Below are 20,128 nucleotides of genomic sequence, written 5' to 3' on the forward strand. Positions count from 1 at the left end.
TTTTTTGTCCTTGCCACCAGATGCTATAGACCAAGTTTTTTTTTTTTTTTTTACTGTCTTATATTGCTGTGAGAGTCTTTCTCAGATTGCATTTTTATTGTATATAGTTGCTATAGCCCTTACCTCCGCTGTTTTGCGGATCCAGGCAGTCTGTGGCCTCTTCTGCCTATTGTCCTGTCTCCTTGGTTCCTAAATGGGCTGATAAGAGCAGATGTTTCGTCTCCAGTTTCGCCATACAGCTTATCTAAATGATATTGCTGGTGCTTCTAAATCATGCCTGATGCTTCTGCTGTATTCTGTTGGCATTCAGTGGTATAGTTTGTGCTGTTCCTGGCCGCCTGAATCACTTCTGGTTTAGCGGCCATCTTGGGGTGGCATAGTACAGGAAGTGTGGCGGCAGCCATGTTTAGTAAGGGCATATAGAGCTGATTTAAAAAACGTCAGATGCTGGCTTCTGTGTCTATTCTCTGTGCGGAAGTGGACAGAGTGAGACGCTGACATTTCAGGAGAGAAGTTCCTAATACCCAGACAGGTAGGTTATATGGCTAACTTTGTCTGCTAGCACTGTGTGTGCCAATCAGTGCTGCTCGGATACCACTTTTCACTATCTGGATCTAATTTCGATCCGGGTAGGATATCAGAGTTTAAAATTTTCCAATCCGAATCGTATTTCCGACCTCAGTATCCGGCCGGATTCGGATATCCAGAAAACCGGAAGTGACCTGAAAATGGCTTAAAATGCTTCCAAAAGTCTCTTTAAAGAGACTCTGTAACAACAAAAACCTCCCCTGGGGGGTACTCGCCTCGGGTGGGGGAAGCCTCCGGATCCTAATGAGGCTTCCCACGCCGTCCTCTGTCCCACGGGGGTCTCGCCGCAGCCCTCCGAACAGCCGGCGACTGTGCCGACTGTCAGTTCAATATTTACCTTTGCTGGCTCCAGCGGGGGCGCTGTGGCGACTTTCGGCACGGAAATAGACGGAAATACCCGATCTCCGTCGGGTCCGCTCTACTGCGCAGGCGCCGGAAACTTGCGCCTGCGCAGTAGAGCAGACCCGACGGCGATCGGGTATTTCCGCCTACTTCGGCGCCGAGAGGCATCAGAGCGCCTGCGCAGGAGCCAGGAAGGTAAATAATGATGTCACCGCTGCCCGGACTGCACGGAGGGCTACAGCGAGACCCCCGAGGGACGCAGGACGGCGTGGGAAGCCTCATTAGGATCCTGAGGCTTCCCCCACCCGAGGTGAGTACCCCCCAGGGGCCGTTTTGGCGTTACAGTTCCTCTTTAAATGGCAAAAACCCCTTTCGGAGCTCTCTCTCTCTCTCTCTCTCTCTCTCTCTCTGTGTGTGTGTCTCTCTCTGTCTCTGTCTCTCTCTCTCTCTCTCTCTCTCGATGCCTTCTAAAGGGATTTTTGCCATTGAAGGTGGTTTTGGCTTCTGCTCGGATATCTGAACTAACTATCCGCCCGGATTTTGGATTTCAGATGGGAAATCAGAGTTTGCTCAGATAGTCTATTCGGATTTTAAAAAATATCCGAATTGCTATTCAAAGTTCGAATAGTGGAAAAAGTTTGAATTATCTGGGTAGTTCGGATATCCGAAATCTTGCGGAGCACCACTGGTGCTAATGTTCATACAGACTGTAATCTGAATGTGACTGCAGCTTTTTGCATTCACCGATAGCTGCTATTTATGTCTGTTGCAGCTGTTTCTTGTTACTATGGGAAAATCCTCCAGAGAAGACTGCTCTAATAGCTTTAGGTAAGGGGGGTAAGTGTTTTAAGAGGCCTTTACTCTCTAGTGAGAAAGTGTTTCTTATTACTGTTTGTTGCTTTTTTTGTAGACATTCAAAGAATCCTCGCATAGCCAGGAAAAGCCGTCTGGTTCTGCCTCTGCTCCTGCTGCCTCCCAGATGTCACAGTCAAGAGATAAATCTCCTACTAGACGTTGCAGTTACTCTCCTGTGTATTCGGCTATGAAAAGAGTTAATTCAAGGAGTTTATCTTCTAATTTTCCGGAAACTAAGCACAGCCATGATTCTCCACCGAGAAACTGCACAAAAAAGACGAACAGACTAACAGAAGGCCAATGCTGGTTATGTGGAGGAAATCAATTGCCGGATAAACTGGTGTGTAGTACTTGCTATGGAGAAATAGCCGGAGAAAATCAGGATTTGATGGCCGTAATAAAACAAACAGTCCGTGATGCAATGGGAGATTATAAAGACTCTTATCCAAAAGTGGCCTCTCCTTCTGGATCTAGACATGAGAATCCAACTGAAAGATCGGATTCTGATTCAGACTCATCGGAAGATTGGGGCTCAAAGAGTCTATTGGCTGAGAGGAATCGGAGACAGACAAAAAAGCTAAAAAGAAAAAGTATGTCAAGCATCTTGACAGATCTCAGGAAGCGCTTCCCTTAATGGATGAAGTTAAGGTTATCTTCTTAGATGAAAAAACGGGTTAGAAACTGTCGAAAAACAGATTGAAGATCTGAAGATACCCTCTTGTCGAAAATGGTAAATCTTTAGTAGATCATTTTCCAGTAGTAGATGCCTCTGTGGCTAGATTAGCAAAAAACACTACTCCCTTTAGAGGATGCTACAATGTTTAAAGATCCGCTGGAGAGACAAAATGACCATGATCTCAGGAGGTTGTACATGTCATCAGGAGAGGCCGCAAGACCGGCGGTGGCCTTAACATCTGCGTCGAAGGTGTTAAAATATTGGGCTAAGGGCCCTTTCACACCAGAGGGATTTTTCGGCGTTTTAACGCCATGGTCGAAGTTGGCGTTTTGCTAGGTAAAAGAAAGTCCATAGACTTTCATTTTACCTTTCACATCTAACTCAGCGTTTTGGAGCGTTGCGTTTCAACGCTCCCAGGAGCTTTTTCAGGGCTGTGTACAGCCGAAGTTGGCTGTTGGCGTTTCAATGATAGTCAATGGAAAACGCCAACTTCAGCGTTTTCAAAGCGTTTTACAGCTAACTTGTTCACTTATTTTTATAGAAGAAAAAAAAAAGGACGTTTTCATATGAGCTGTAAAACTCTTTCAAAACGCTTTAAAAACGCTATGTATTGGCGTTAAGCAAAAGGATGACTTTCAGCCGTTTCTACCGCAGCCTCTAGTGTGAAAGAGCCCTAATGGTTTAATGGAATCCATCGAAAGAGGAGCCAAAGAGGATATCTTGATGGCCTGGATTAATGACATGAAATTTGTTTCAGACTTCATAGGGGAAGCTGCTTTAGATGTTATCCGAGGTTCGAGCAGAGCAATGCTTTTTACGATCATTTGCAAAGGTGGCTTAGGCCATGAATTGCCGATCCATCCTCAGACTATTTGGACAAGGGTTCCATATGATCATGGGAAAAAGCTCTTTGGTCCTAAAATGGACTCCGCAATATCCAGAGTGACTGGGGGAAAATAAGGTCTTTTTCTGCAGGATAGAAAATTCAGGACAAAAACATGGAGCCAGCAGAAACAGCAGTTTTTTCCCAGAGATTCAAAGATGCCATTTCCTACAAGCCGAATAGAAAATTTGACAATAGTTGGAGATCTTCTCAACCAATCATCTTTAAATAAGCAAAAAACAAGACTTCAGCCCCCGTGGCAAATAGCGGGAAGTCCTTTTGATATGACGCCCGCCCAGGTAAAAAAGGTAGGAGCAAGACAGGCTCAGTACGTTTATATTTGGGTGGAGAAAGTGACAGATCCTTGGGTCAAACAAGTGGTGTCAGTCGGGCACAAATGGTCCTTTCTCAAAAAGCCAAGCCTTCCTCAAATAATAGAGACTTCAATTCCAAACAACTCTTGCAAGAGAAATAATCTTTTGAAATGTCAGGTCGCTAATGCCACAGGGTGCGGCTATCTCTGTACCGAAAAAAAGATGAATTCTTAGGGTATTACTCACCAATCTTTCTTGTGAAGAAAAAGACGGGCTACTGGAGACTGGTTTTAGATCTCAAATCCTTAAAAATTTGTCAAAATTCTAAAATTCAAGATGGAGTCGCTTCAGACAGTCATAAGGGTGGTGAGGGTTAGAGATTGGATGGCCTCCCTCGACCTAAAAAATACTTATTTTCATGTGCCAATAGCTCCTTCATATCAAAAGTATTTCTGCTTTCTCGTGGGAGGCGTCCATGTCCAATTCTGTTGTCTGCCCTTTGGGCTGTCCACTTCTCCACGAACATTCACCAAAGTTTTGCTTTCGGTAGTAGCCATTCTCAGACAATGGGGGATAAGACTTCTACATTATTTGGACAATGTTCTCATCTTAGCAAAATCAAGAGAAGAGTTACCGTATTTTTCGCCGTATAAGACGCTCTGGCATATAAGACGCACCCAGATTTAGAAGGCAAAAATCAGGAAAAAAAGAAAAAACTAAACCTTGGTGTGTCTATGATGCAGGGACGTCTTAAGGACTTTTCACCCCCCAGTTACTCTACATACTATTACACTGACCACATAAGGGGACAGTGTAATGATTGCCTATTCCCATGTTGCCTGCCTGTGTTCCCCTATGTGGTCAGTGTAGGGATTGGCTGTTCCTGTGTCCCCCTCTGCCTGCTGTTTCCCCCTGTGCCTGTAATGTCCTGTGCCAACCATGCCCTTCTGTGCCAACCATGCCCTTCTGTGCCAGCCATGTCCCCCTGTGGCAGCCATGTCCCCCTGTCAGTCTCCCCCTGTGCCAGCCATGTCCCCCTGTCAGTGTCCCTGTGCCAGCCATGTCCCCCTGTCAGTGTCCCTGTGCCAGCCATGTCCCTATGTCAGTGTTCCTCTGCCAGCCATGTCCCCCTGTCAGTGTTCCTCTGCCAGCCATGCCCCCCTGTCAGTGTCCCTGTGCCAGCCATGCCCCCCTGTCAGTGTCCCTGTGCCAGCCATGCCCCCCTGTCAGTGTCCCTGTGCCAGCCATGCACCCCTGTCAGTGTCCCTGTGCCAGCCATGTCCCCCTGTCAGTGTCCCTGTGCCAGCCATGTCCCCCTGTCAGTGTCCTCCTGCCAGCCATGCCCCCCTGTCAGTGTCCCTGTGCCAGCCATGCCCCCCTGTCAGTGTCCCTGTGCCAGCCATGCCCCCCTGTCAGTGTCCCTGTGCCAGCCATGCCCCCCTGTCAGTGTCCCTGTGCCAGCCATGCCCCCCTGTCAGTGTCCCTGTGCCAGCCATGCCCCCCTGTCAGTGTCCCTGTGCCAGCCATGTCCCCCTGTCAGTGTCCCTCTACCAGCCATGCCCCCCTGTCAGTGTCCCTGTGCCAGCCATGTCCCCCTGTCAGTGTCCCTGTGCCAGCCATGTCCCCCTGTCAGTGTCCCTGTGCCAGCCATGTCCCCCTGTCAGTGTCCCCCTGTGCCAGCCATGTCCCCCTGTCAGTGTCCTCCTGCCAGCCATGCCCCCCTGTCAGTGTCCCCCTGTGCCGTCCGTGTCCCGGTGTGCCGGCCATGTCCCCCTGTCCATATCCCCCTGTGCCAGCAGCGTAAATACAGTATATACGGTACCTGCTCCTGCTGCCATGATCCTGGCTCCAGTCCTGCTTCGCGATCCTCTTCTCCCATCTACTGCTGCTACAGCCGCCGAACATCGCTTGCCGGTGAGTCCCAATTAGCCGCACGGTGATTACGCAATCAGCACACGTGCGCCGGAGTCACACATGCATGACCCTGGCGCACGTGTACTGATTGCGTAATCCTTGCGCGGCTTATTAGGACTCACCAGCCAGCGATGTTCGGTGGCTGCAACAGCGGTAGATGGGAGAAGAGGATCGCGAAGCAGGACTGGAGCCAGGATCATGGCAGCTGTAGCAGCAGGCATCGGTGGATGGCAGAAGAGGATCGTGAAGCAAGACTGGAGCCAGGAGCGCGGTGGCTGTAGCAGCAGGCATCGGTGGATGGCAGAAGAGGATCGCGAAGCAGGACTGGAGCCAGGAGCGCAGCGGCAGGAGCAGGTAATGTATATACCGCTTTCCTGCGCACCTCTGCATCCCAAAATCTGTACCTTCGCCGGATAAGACGCACCCACTTTTCCCCAAAAATTTTGGGGAAGAAAAAGTGCGTCTTATACGGCGAAAAATACTGTAATTGTTTGAGATATGGTGATGTAGATCTTCATCGACTCTCGCTGGCTACTGAACCTCTAAAAAGTCAGTTCCATCCTTCACAACCGTTAATTTTTCTAGGAGCCCAGTTCTCGACCAAGCAGGCTACGGTCTCGTTATCTCCAGACCAGATAGAGGTGAACATTCAAAAAGGCCAAATTCGAGGGGCGTGTCCGCCGCGTGTGTATGCTGGACACTTAGAGCAGGAGCTCCGCACAGCCACCCTTCATAAAGCGGCATTAAAGCAAGCCAGAGAAGACTTTTCCAGAGGGAACACATGGCGGAATCCCCGATGGACCTAGAGGCATCGCTCAAACGCAAAAAGGGACTCCCAAAAATGCGAAAATTGCCGGAGATCTTCGCGGGCATACAGGCCCGCTCTACAAACAAAGATGGCGACGGAGGAGAGGCGGACACTGCAGCGGCGCTTCGAGAACCCGCGGCAACAAAGCCCTGGCCAGAAACATCTACCTCCGGCAACAACAAAGGAGACTCGTCACCAGAAACTGCTTCTCCCACAAGCAGGAGCCCAGTTAGGTGCAGACCCAGACTCTCGGCTCCACAAGAGCAGGTACGCTTGGCAGCCATTTTAAACGCTCCTCCCCCAGACCAGTTCACCGCTCTGGAACAGCAGGGCATAACACAGGCTTATCTAAAAGACCTCCTGTTGTCACTAAAATCTTCAATTACATCTGACTTTCTACAAGTTACTAATCATCTACAGCAATCGATCAGCCATCTAGGGGACAGAGTAGCCACGGTAGAACACAGCGTGGCCCTCTTAACTAAAGAACATAACAATACAGTTGAATGCTGGGAACACAATCAGCAGGACATTAATTGGCTTAAAATGAAAGCAGCAGATTTAGAGGACAGAAATAGAAGGTCTAACCTGAAATTCAGAGGAGTGGATGAAGCCATCCAACAATCCCAGCTGAGAGATTACATTACAAAACTAGTGCACACCACGCTTTCTCAGCTTTCAGATATCGAGAAGTCAATTGAGCGAGTGCACAGGCTGTCAAAACCGCAACACCTCCCTGACAACATACCCCGTGATGTGATCTGCAACTTTCAATTTTACCATACAAAAGATAACCTGCTCCAATATATCAAACAAAACGGGTCACTCCCAGAACCATACAAAGGAATAACCCTGTACTCACTTATCTCAAGCTACCTTAGCTAAACGGAGAGCCTTACTACCCATCACCAAAGCTCTGAGAGATAATAAAATCCTCTACCATTGGGGATTCCCAATAAAATTACTCATTCCAAAGGGCGGAAAAACCTTCATCATCCACACTCCGGGTGACGGAACAAAACTACTTTCAACATGGGGAATCAAAGTAATAGAAGTTACCCCTAAACCTCCACGCACTCATCCTGCAACTAAAGTCACATAAGACTGGCACCTAACCTCATAGAGGGTGCAGCGAGTTCCTACACCCAACACTGATGATTCCAACCAAAGTGAAGGTACCCACGAGATTGGGCCTCTATCACCCTCTCCCCCTCCTGGGAGCTATGTTCTGCAGCTTGTTTATGACAGGACTAATATTCGACCAAAACTTACCGTTTATCACCCTCCAATTCTTCATGGACGACACCTGGCATTTCCCTAATAAACAAGGATGGTCCCTACCTGTTTCTAACCCTTCTACCCCTCTGCACTTCTGGTCAGTGTCTGAATTCTACAACTCACCATTTACTCAATTAATCCTCCGCGGCATTATCAACCCCAACAAAGACTATGGTTAACTTTACCTCTATCAATGTTAAAGGTCTCAACTCTCCGGTTAAAAGACACTCCATGTGGAAAGAAACAATCAGACTAAAAACTGACATCCTTTTCTTACAAGAGACCCACTTTATGGAAGGAAGATCCCCTAAATGCACTCACCCTAACTATCCACAGATAATATGCAATAACTTTCACACAAAAAAAAGAGGCGTTCTTGTGGCTTTCCACAAAGACCTGTAGAAAAAGAACAGAAAAGGAGAATAAGGGTTCGCTTTCCAAGACGCTGCGAGGAAAAACCAATGCCATGCTAGAAGAGGACAAGGATTCGATAAGTAACTGAAGAAGAATCACTTCACACTTCCTTTGGGCCAAATCATCGAATCACAGAGGCACTGCTATAGTCCCAATATCGCCTTTCCTTCATCTGATTCCTTGAATATTGACCATATTAGCCAACTGTTCTGATGATTAAGGAGTCTACTGTGAGATCCTTGTACTATAGCCTCCATTGTTTCAATAAAGCGCATTTCCCCTAACCAGTCCTGAATTGATGGGGATATAGTAGACTTCCAAAGCCTAGGAATGGTAAGCCTGGCTGCTATTAGCATATGTCTCAAGAGTGATTAATTGCAAGTAAAATATTCAGACATTTATCAATGATCAGTGTTATTGTTGTCCAAAAGGAATGGAGTTTAGAACATGACAGCCAGATATGGGCCATAGTACCCCTCTCTTCTCCACATCTCCAACAGAGGGGGGAGATGTTAGGGTAAATAGTGTGCAGCTGAGAGGGGGTTCTGTACCACCTGGCAAGAATCTTGAAAGAGTTTTCCTTACCTCTACTAGAGTGATATTTTAGTAGTGAATAGAAATGCTTGTGACCATTGTATTTTGGAAAATTCAACACCCAGTTCTGAGTGCCATTTCTCAATGTATGTTGGTCTAGCATCGAAAATAGCTTGGAGGGGGATATTATAGAGTATACTAACTGTGTGCCGGTCAGGGGGGGAGACAAAGCAAGATTTCTCAAAAGGCGTCAATGCACGATTTAGGTAGGAAAAATCAAGAACCTGCTTCAGAAAGTGGGTCAGTTGAAGATACTCAAACCAGGGAATTTTCTGGAATTTTTCCTTTGGCTTCCATTTCAGCTTTGGTAGCTATTTTATTGTTAATGAAAAGGTCTTTGATTAGAATCTTTTCACCTAGGATCATCTTACTATGCATGCCTTCCCCCATGCCCGGCACAAAAGCAGGATTTTCCTAGATAGGCATAAGTTCACTAACGTAGGAGGATATTCTATGTTGTGATATTGTTTTGTCCCATAAGACTAATGTAACTCTAGTAAGGCCTAAGAAAAGCAATCTTGTATCTAGCCTCACTTTAGGTGGTATCCATAGTAATGTTCTCAAACTATTTTCTAAAATATCATTTTCTAAAGTTACCCACTGTTTAGAGCCATTATTAACATACCAATCTTTAATTCTTGTAAGGTGAGCAGCTAGATGGTATATTTTAGGACAGGGGAGGGCGAGTCCACCATCTTCTTTGGGTTTAAAAAGCACAGAGGCAGCAATTCTCAGCCTACGGCCTTTCCAGATATATTTAAGCCAGAGAGTATGAAGTTCTCTCCAGAAACTTGCAGGAATAGAAATTGAGAGTACTTGGAGCGGATATAATAATCTAGGCATGAGATTCATTTTAACCACATTAATGTGGCCCACCCATGAATGCAACAGATCTATCAATTTGTCTAAATCTTTATTAAATTGAACTAGTAATGCTGGAAATTTTTCTTTGAACAGGTTGGCAGGGTTTTTAGTGAGTTTAACTCCAAGATAAGTGATATGATCTTTATAGATGAAGGGAAAGGAATGCTTGAGCTGCTCCAAGCCTGTGTGGTTTATGGAAAGATTTAATATGTTACTTTTAGATGGGTTTATCTTAAAGTAGCTTACTTCTCCAAATTCGTGGAGTAGTTTAAGAAGGTTAGGTAAAGTGATCAGTGGTTTAGTGATAAATAAAAGCAGATCATCTGCATAAAGAGCCAATTTATATTGTTTCCCCCCAACTTCAATACCTTGCACATCTGGGCATTGTCTAATGGTTATAGCAAGGTGTTCCATGGTCATTATGTATAGTAAGGGCGATAAAGGGCAGCCCTGACGATGTACCATTGCATAGAAGAATAGCATCTGACAGGGTACCATTAACTTTAAGCCGAGCTGAGGAGTTTTTATAAAGTATTGACACCATATTATAGAACTGAGTTCCAGGGCCAAATCCCAAAGCAGCAAGGGATCGACGCAGGAAGGCCCACGATAATCTATCAAAGGCCTTCTCTGCGTCGACCTCTAGCAACATAGCCGGTATCTTTTTCTTCTGGACATACTGTGATAAAAGCAATGTTTTAAAAGTATTGTCCTTGGGTTTATACCCGGGACAAATCCTACTTCATCCGTGGAGATAATAGAGGGAATACATTGAATGAACCTATCGGCTAAGATTTTTGCAAAAATGTTTAGATCCACATTGATAAGTGAGATTGGTCTATAATTTGAGGTAATTACAGCATCTTTACCTGGCTTGGGAATTAAAGAAATATGGGCCATTGTTGATTCTTAAGGTAGGAGTGTTTCTGAAGAGATATTTGAAAAGGATTTACAAAGAGAGGCGCTAAAATAGAGGCGAAGGCTTTATAGTATTCCACCAGGAATCCGTCCGGGCCTGGGGACTTACCAGATTTCAAGGCTTTGACTGTTGAAAGAAACTCATCAGAGGTAATGGGAGAGTTAAGTAATTCAGTAAGATCTTTGTCTAAACGTGGAAGGGGGGATTTCTCAAGCTAGGCATCTATCTTGGGAATTGGAGGATCTGTAGGAGAAATATTGTATAGTTTAGAAAAATAACCATGGAATACCTTGGCTATCTCTTCTGATTTAGAGACCTTTAGACACTTGGAGTTTAGTATGTGAGGGATATGTGGAGGCTCGTTTATGTCGTAAGGAGGCTGCTAGTAATTTACCACTTTTATTGTTGTGTTCATATAACATACCTTTATACCTCAGAAAATGTTGTGCTCTGTTTGACTCCAATAAGGCATGCAGAGCCTTTCACCGATCTAGAAGCTTATCTCTGTCCGCAATTGAAAGGGATTTTTTATGAGTTCTTTCTAGAGTTAGTATTTCTTGCAGTACGGATTTAATTTCAGCTGTATCTTCTTTTTTTCTTTTTTGCTCTTATTTGTATGAAATGTCCCCTTAGTACACATTTGTGAGCAAACCACACAGACATGGGTGAAGCTTCTTGATCTTGAAGTATTAGGATCAATGTAGTTGGATAGTGCATACCTCCTATTATAGTATATCCCTCTCTAAATTCATCAAGGGCAAAAAGAGTGGAGCGTAAGGTACTTACTTGGTCTACATTTGGCATATATATACCAGCTATAGTAACTCGAGTGTTAGCTATATTACATTTCAAAAAAACATATCTACCCTGTGTGTCCACTTTGACCTCTAAGACTTCTGCAGATAGTGTAATGAAGAGCAATGGCTACTCCTCTGGACTTAGACTCAGCATACTCAGCACAAAACCATTGAGGGTAATACTTATTATGTGATAAATCCGGGTAGTGTCCCTTCTTAAAATGAGTTTCCTGTAGTATCAAAATCTGAACCTTTTCTAGATGATTCTGATACAGGACGTGAGAGCGTTCCCTAGGCTCATTAAAGCCATTAACATTAAGAGAACAAACCTTAAGAGCCATTAGTTTTCCTAGTCTCAAAAGAACATGTTAATATTTTGGCATTAGTTTGAAGGTCTCCACAGGGGAAGGTCAGAGAAGGACAAGAAGAAAGAAAGACAGTAAGAAAGAGAGAGGAAGGACAGAAGGAGTGTGGACAGAGACAACCACTCCAAGTGAGAAAGCATAATGATTGCAACCTTAAACTCAATACCTGGTTGCCCTTAGCTCTGGTTGGGGCACGTGGTCAGCCATAACGGGAGAGGGACAAATGAAGCCCCATCCGGCCCCGCTTAACTGTTGGTAAGCAAAAAGAGAGAAGGCCTCTGTACTGAACTAAATGGTCAATTTGGAAGGACTATTGAAATAACATGCTTAGATTTGTTTTAGTAATTGGCGGAATAGAACGGGAAGCTACTCTAGGCTTTGCGCCACTGTCCCGTGGTGGCATAGTGCAAAATCATGACTTACTACCCATATTTTGAAACCAATTATGCAGTAAAGCAATATCTATGACTAACATAACAGAATGTGTTAGTCTGTGGGCCGTTACTATAGTCACATTTAAACATTGCTATTCCTTGAAGTGATAATACAAAATTTAATGCTCTCCCCCCCCCCCCCCAACCCTAGAAGGTCAGGAACTTTGTCTTAACACTAATTAATCGGAAGTTAGCAACAACTTGAGAATATGTAAATTTGGAATGAGAGATCATAGAGAGTAGCATACATATCGACATGAACATTCCTTGAAAATGAAGTTTAAAATGTCCGATAGTTGTATCATGAACCAGGAGGGCAAGAGAGAAAAAAGGGGGGGGGGAAGGGTCATAGACGGGGTTGTGAAAGACATCATATCTTAACGTCCACCTGTTTATGGTAATATTGGGTAGCAAAAAAACAAAATAAAAATATCCAGCAAGTAGGGATCAAAAATCATAGCGTATGTAAAGTAAGTGTAGCTCCAGTTCTTAAGAGACCGCCAAGTAAAATCGTCCAAAGAACCAGGAAAAAACAGAGGAAAAACATAAAAATAGTATAAACGTTACTTGAAGTGAAAAGGGGGGGGGGGGGGGGGGGAGAAAACTGCAAACATTCTCCAAGTATTACTCATGACCTTTATGATAAAAGCTGTGGTGAATAGTAAGTCGCTCGTCGGCTGTTGGGTTAGCAGGAGCGTTTGTAGTGGATCTACGGCCTCGTGAAGCTGATCATGCCGTGCACTATCTTTCTCTCTGCGTGGGGGGAGTCACCGATGGTTCCTCTTCTGGCCAGTCTGGTAGACTTATTGCTGACTGTGAGAGTTCATACCTGATCTTAGGCAGATCTTCTATGCCTTGGAAAATTAAGGTAGTACCTTCTTTCTTTATGATGAGACGAAAGGGGAATCCCCATGAGTATTGCGCACCAGCTTCTCGTACCGCTTCCAGCGGTGGATTTAGTGCTCTACGAAGGAACAACGAGGTCAGGGTAAAGCTGCAGGTTAGCTCCATCAAAATCAATAGAGCCGGCTTGCCGCGCTGCCACCATTAGGGCTTCTTTGATGGCGTATGAATAAACACGGCATATAACATCTCTCGGTATGTTTGCCTTGACCGGGCCAAAGGCTCGGTGAGCACGGTCGATATCAGTGGGAAAGTCTGGCCCTCTATCTAGAAGAAGTCTAAAGATACCTTGCAGAGAAGGAATAAGATCTTCTGGGCCAGTTTCTTCAGGTAGGCCACGGATCCTTATGTTTCGCCTGCTGCGATTTTCGAGGTCATCCATCTTGAAAACGTGATTGGAGAGTTTTTTTTGTCATGCGAGCGGGATACCTTGATCAAATGATCCACTTTTTCTTCCAGGGCCGATTGTGTTTTCTCGAGTTCATCCACTCGATTACCCACGTGAGTAACCTCCGATCGTACCTCGTCGATGTCCCGCTTGTATGCTTGCTCGATCCGCTGTGCAAAAGTTTCAAGTCTTTTTTTAGTGGGAATCGTACGCAGCAGGGCTCGGATGTCTAGCTCATCTTCCCCGTCTGAGCTCTCAGGGGATGATTGAGTGCGTGAGAGCTTACTCGCTGGGGAGGTGGGTTTAAACTGCGAGCGGAACAGCCTAGGCCTTGAGGGAGAAATGGCGTCGTAATCTTCCTCCCTGTTGTCACGGCGGGCCCGTGAGCCTGATTTACAGAAGTATGAATCAATGTCAGCTCTCCCAGCTCTCGTAGAGCTGTTCGCCCCCTTCTTGCCTTTCTTTTTAGTGGTCATTGCTATGAATAGATCACGCTGTAGAAGCTATAAGCAGGGCCGGACGACGGAGCTCCTCTCAGACACGTCTAGCTCGCTTCATGGCCAGGCCACGCCCCCAGATAAACTTTTTGAATCAATGGAGACATCAGAATCTGAACTGTCCAATATTTATTTCACTACAAGTTTGGAAGACTCTTCTGTGGTGGAAGTCCAGGTCCAACCTGAGCAACAGCTTCTCTATCACACCTCCACTTTGGGAAGTGGTAACATCAGACGCCAGTGCTCAAGGTTGGGGTGCAACTTACAAGGAGTGGGCGGTGCAAGGCCCTTGGTCAAGCCACAATTGTCCTGTGCTATCCAATATCATAGTACTCAGAGCTGCCCTCCAAGCTTTAATATATTTTCTTTCGCTTCTAAAGGGAACTTCAGTAATCTTGAGGCTAGACAACACAGCAGCTGTTTCCTATGGGAAGAGGCAAGGGGGGACACACAGCAGGACTTTACTAAGGAAGGTATCTCCGATACTGGATCTAGCCCAGAAGAATCTGAGAGATCTTACTGCAATGTATCTACCGGGGACCGAAAATGTGCAGGCGGACATGCTGTCGAGAGATTACTTATCCAACAATGAGTGGTCCTTAAATCTCAGAGATTACAAATGATAGTGGGGGTGGGGGCTTCCTCAGATAGATTTGTTTGCCACCCAATACAGCAAGAAACTTCCAATCTTCTTTTCTCGTTTTCCGACAACGGAAGCACTAGCAGCAGATACATTAATACAGGAGTGGACATTCAGCAAGGCAGCCTTTCCCGCTGCACCAATCTTCAAATTCCTTCAGAAGGTGTTACTGTCCAAAGTGGAAATACTAGCCGTCATTCCGGATTGGCCGAGGAGGCAATGGTACACATTACCCTTTCATCAGCCTTTTCATCTTCCGAAGATACCGGATCTTCTCTCCCAGAGGGGATTCCTTCATCCCAATCTCGAGAGATTAAACCTGACAGCCTGAAGGTTGAGAAACAGATTATTAGCTCAGGGTTGTCCTCAGAATGTTGTTCAGACTTTACTTACAGCAAGGAAGCCTAGTACGTCAGCTGTCTATAATGGGACCTGGGAAAAATGTGTTTGTTTCTCTCAAGAAGCAGGATTTGATTAATTACATCCGCAGGTTGCTCAAATTTTTTTCTTCCTACAGAGAGGTTTGGAATTAGGGCTGGCCGATAACACTTTGATATCACAGATTTTAGCAATCTCAGCAGTATTGGGGTCTCTTGGGTCGCTGATAATCTAGTTAAACAATTCTTTAAAGCAGCTATGAAAATTTGTCCTCCCAGGAAGCAGAGATTTCCCCAATGGGATCTTCCCTTGGTACTCAATTTTCTATCGACCTCTCCTTTCATCCCATTGGACAAGTGTTCCTTATTCAACCTGGCTCTAAAACAGTGTTATTGGTAGCAATTACCTCAGGTAGGAGGGTATCATAAATTCAGGCATTAACCACATAAGGACCACAGTCTTTTCGCCTCTTAAGGACCAGAGCCTTTTTTTCTATTCAGACCACTGCAGCTTTAACGGTTTATTGCTCGCTCATACAACCTACCACCTAAATGAAATTTCCCTCCTTTTCTTGTCACTAATACAGCTTTCTTTTGGTGCTATTTGATTACTGCTGTGATTTTTTTGTTTTTATTTTATTCATCAAAAAAGACATGAATTTTGTCAAAAAATGATTTTTTTAACTTTCTATGCTGACATTTTTCAAATAAAGTAAACTTTCTATATACATTTTCGTCCAAATTTATTCTGCTACATGTCTTTGATAAAAAAAAAAAAATAAAAACATTCAGTGTATATTTATTGGTTTGGGTAAAAGTTACAGCATTTACAAACTATGGTGCAAAAAGTGAATTTTCCCATTTTGAAGCATCTCTGACTTTTCTGAGCACCTGTCATGTTTCATGAGGTGCTAAAATTCCAGGATAGTATAAATACCCCCCAAATGACCCCATTTTGGAAAGAAGACATCCCAAAGTATTCACTGAGAGGCATGGTGAGTTAATAGAAGATTTTATTTTTTTGTCACAAGTTAGCGGAAAATGACACTTTGAGACAAAAAAAAAAAAGTTTCCATTTCTGCTAACTTGTGACAAATAAAAAAATGAAATCTGCCACGGACTCACCATGCCCCTCTCTGAATACCTTGAAGTGTCTACTTTCCAAAATGGGGTCATTTGTGGGGAGTGTTTACTGTCCTGGCATTTTGGGGGGTGCTAAATTGCAAGCACCCCTGTAAAGCCTAAAGGTTCTCATTGGACTTTGGGCCCCTTAGCGCACCTAGGCTGCAAAAAAGTGCCACACATGTGGTATTGCCGTACTCAGGAGAAGTAGTATAATGTGTTTTGTGGTGTATTTTTACACATACCCATGCTGGGTAAGAGAAATATCTCTGTAAATGACAATTTTTTTTTTATTTTATTTTTACACACAATTGTCCATTTACAGAGATATTTCTCCCACTCAGCATGGGTATGTGTAAAAATACACCCCAAAACACATTATACTACTTCTCCTGAGTACGGCGATACCACGTGTGGCACTTTTTTGCAGCCTAGGTGCGCTAAGGGGCCCAAAGTCCAATGAGCACCTTCAGGCTTTACAGGGGTGCTTACAATTTAGCACCCCCCCCACCCCCCACTTGCCAGGACAGTTAACAAACTCCACAAATTACCCCATTTTGGAAAGAATACACGCTAAGGTATTCCATGAGGGCCATGGTGAGTTCATAGAAAATTTTATTTTTTGTCACAAGTTAGCAGAAAATGACATTTTGTGAAAAAAAAATATTTCTGCTAACTTGTGACAAAAAATAAAATCTTCTATGAACTCACCATGCACCTCACGGAATACTTTGGAGTGCCTTTTTCCAAAATGGCATAATTCATGGGGTCTGTCCTGGCATTTTAGGGTCTCTGCAATCATTACATGTATGGCCAGTATTAGGAGTTTCTGCTATACTCCTTATACAGGGAGTGCAGAATTATTAGGCAAGTTGTATTTTTGAGGAATAATTTTATTATTGAACAACAACCATGTTCTCAATGAACCCAAATAACTCATTAATATCATAGCTGAATATTTTTGAAAGTAGTTTTTAGTTTGTTTTTAGTTTTAGCTATTTTAGGGGGATATCTGTGTGTGCAGGTGACTATTACTGTGCATAATTATTAGGCAACTTAACAAAAAACAAATATACCCATTTCAATTATTTATTTTTACTAGTGAAATCAATATAACATCTCAACATTCACAAATATACATTTCTTACATTCAAAAACAAAACAAAAACAAATCAGTGACCAATATAGCCACCTTTCTTTGCAAGGACACTCAAAAGCCTGCCATCCATGTATTCTGTCAGTGTTTTGATCTATTCACCATCAACACTGCGTGCAGCAGCAACCACAGCCTCCCAGCCACTGTTCAGAGAGGTGTTCTGGTTTCCCTCCTTGTAAATCTCACATTTTATGATGGACCACAGGTTTTAAGTGGGGTTCAGATCAGGTGAACAAGGAGGCCATGTCATTAGTTTTTCTTCTCTTATACCATTTCTTGCCAGCCACGCTGTGGAGTACTTGGACGCGTGTGATGGAGCATTGTCCTGCATGAAAATCATGTTTTTCTTGAAATATGCAGACTTCTTCCTGTACCACTGCTTGAAGAAGGTGTTTTCCAGAAACTGGCAGTAGGACTGGGAGTTGAGCTTGACTCCATCCCCAACCCGAAAAGGCCCCACAAGCTCATCTTTGATGATACCAGCCCAAACCAGTACTCCACCTCCACCTTGCTGGGGTCTGAGTCAGACTGGAGCACTCTGCCCTTTACCAATCCAGCCACGGGCCCATCCATCTGGCCCATCAAGACTCACTCCCATTTCATCAGTCCATAAAACCTTAGAAAAATCAGTCTTGAGATATTTCTTGGCCCAGTCTTGACGTTTCAGCTTTTGTTCAGTGGTGGTTGTCTTTCAGCCTTTCTTACCTTGGCCATGTCTCTGAGTATTGCACACCTTGTGCTTATGGGCACTCCAGTGATGTTGCAGCTCTGAAATATGGCCAAACTGGTGGCAAGTGGCATCTTGGCAGCTGCACGCTTGACTTTTCTCAGTTCATGGGCAGTTATTTTGCGCCTTGGTTTTTCCACACGCTTCTTGCGACCCTGTTGACTATTTTGAATGAAATGCTTGATTGTTCGATGATCATACTTCAGAAGCTTTGCAATTTTAAACGTGCTGCATCCCTCTGCTCACTATTTTTGACTTTTCTGAGCCTGTCAAGTCCTTCTTTTGACCCATTTTGCCAAAGGATAGGAAGTTGCCTAATTATGCACACCTGATATAGGGTGTTGATGTCATTAGACCACACCCCTTCTCATTACAGAGATGCACATCACCTAATATGCTTAATTGGTAGTAGGCTTTCGAGCCTATACAGCTTGGAGTAAGACAACATGCATAAAGAGGATGATGTGGTCAAAATACTCATTTGCCTAATAATTCTGCACTCCCTGTATTGGGCATACGGGTAATGCACTCTGGGCTGAAAGGAAAAATGACCGTCAAACAATCAATCAATGTGGATAAAAAATATCTGCCAAAAAAAGTAAAAAAAAAAGAGGGGAAGGCGTCTGCCAGGACATAGGAGCTGCCAACCAAAAACATCCACCCACTCAGCTCGTATGCCCTGGCAAACCCGATGTATCCATTCACACCGATCGATGTGGATGAACAAATCATTGCCAGAGTTCTTTTTTGATACAAAGTGCTTGCCAAAGCATAGGAGCTCCAACACCGCCCCTCAGCTCATATGCCTCGGCAAACGTATCTTTTTTACTGCGGAGGAGAAATCTCGTCCTGCAGCGCTGCATGCACCAATTTTGTGTAACCTGACAGACGTGCAATGCTTCTGTCAGGTTGCAACATCAGTGCTGCAGCTGGCTGGTCAGTCGCTCGGTCCACCTGGAAGGGTAATGGATGGAAAAAAAGAGAAAAACAAAAAAACAAGCAAGCAGCAAAGCAATAACTTCATTAACATTTATAAACTTCTTCAAACAAAACCTTGATATTGTGAACCAAACACCAAACATTAGCTTTTTTGCTCACCTGTTTTTTTTTTTTTTTTGTTTTTTTTTTTAACTCACCTTCCGAGGACAAATCTCTCCACCTCCATGGGGCAATGTTCAAAGTGCAAAACTTACTGTAGAGAACAAAGCTGTTGTAAATTGCCAATTGAATGAGGTAAAAAGACACTTTTTTTATACCAGCGTCTTGTTTTTCGGGAAATTAAATAGGGCGCTAACCTCTGGTCATTGAAGTCCACCCCTCCCATGTTAGTATTATAGTCGTGGACGACAAGAGCTTTTTCAATGACCTCAGTTCGCCGTTGAATTTCAACTGTCGTGTCTGCGTGAATGGTGGACAGAAAGTAAACGTCCCTCTTGTCCTTCCATTTCACCGCGAGCAGGTCGTCGGCACACAAGGCGGCCCTCTGCCCCCGTTCAAGTCTGGTGGTAATGAGCTGTTGGGGGAAGCCCCGGCGACTAGGCCGCACAGTGCCACAGCATCGGATTTGTTCTATTTTTAAGTGCTGAAAGAGGGCCACACTTGTGTAATAATTGTCCACAAAAAGATGGTACCCCTTCTGGAACAAGGGTGACACCAAGTCCCACACAACCTTTCCACTGCTCCCCAGGTAGTCAGGGCATCCGACCGGCTCCAATTTTGAGTCTTTTCCCTCATAAAATAAGATGTATAGCCTGTGGCCCTTTCACAGAGCTTATACAGTTTCACCCCATACCGGGCGCGCTTGCTTGGGATGTACGGTTTGATGCGAAGGCGCCCGGTAAAACGTATGAGGGACTCGTCTACGCAGATGTCCTGTTCAGGGGTATAAGCATCTGCAAATTTTGATGACAGGTGGTCTATGAGGGGCCGAATTTTGTGGAGCCGGTCATAAGCAGGGTGGTCACTTCGATGACAGGTTTCGTTGTTGTTGCAGTGCAGGAAGCGCAGGATGTTCTCAAATCGTGTCCTAGACATGGTAGCAGAGTACAAGGGAACATGAAATGCTGGGTCCGTAGACCAATAAGACCGCAACACATTCTGCTTTACTAGTCCCATGTGAAGAAGGCCCCCCAAAAATTTTAATTTCGGAAACTTGGACTGGTTTCCACCGAAAAGGCTGGGCAAGAAACTTATTCGGATTGGCGGTTATGTATTGTGTGGCCTTACGGTTGGTCTCTGCCACGATTAAGTCTAAGAGATCCTGGGTGATGAAC

The sequence above is a fragment of the Hyperolius riggenbachi genome, chromosome 5 (genome assembly GCF_040937935.1).
Source record: "Hyperolius riggenbachi isolate aHypRig1 chromosome 5, aHypRig1.pri, whole genome shotgun sequence".
NCBI classification, from domain to species: Eukaryota; Metazoa; Chordata; class Amphibia; order Anura; family Hyperoliidae; genus Hyperolius; species Hyperolius riggenbachi.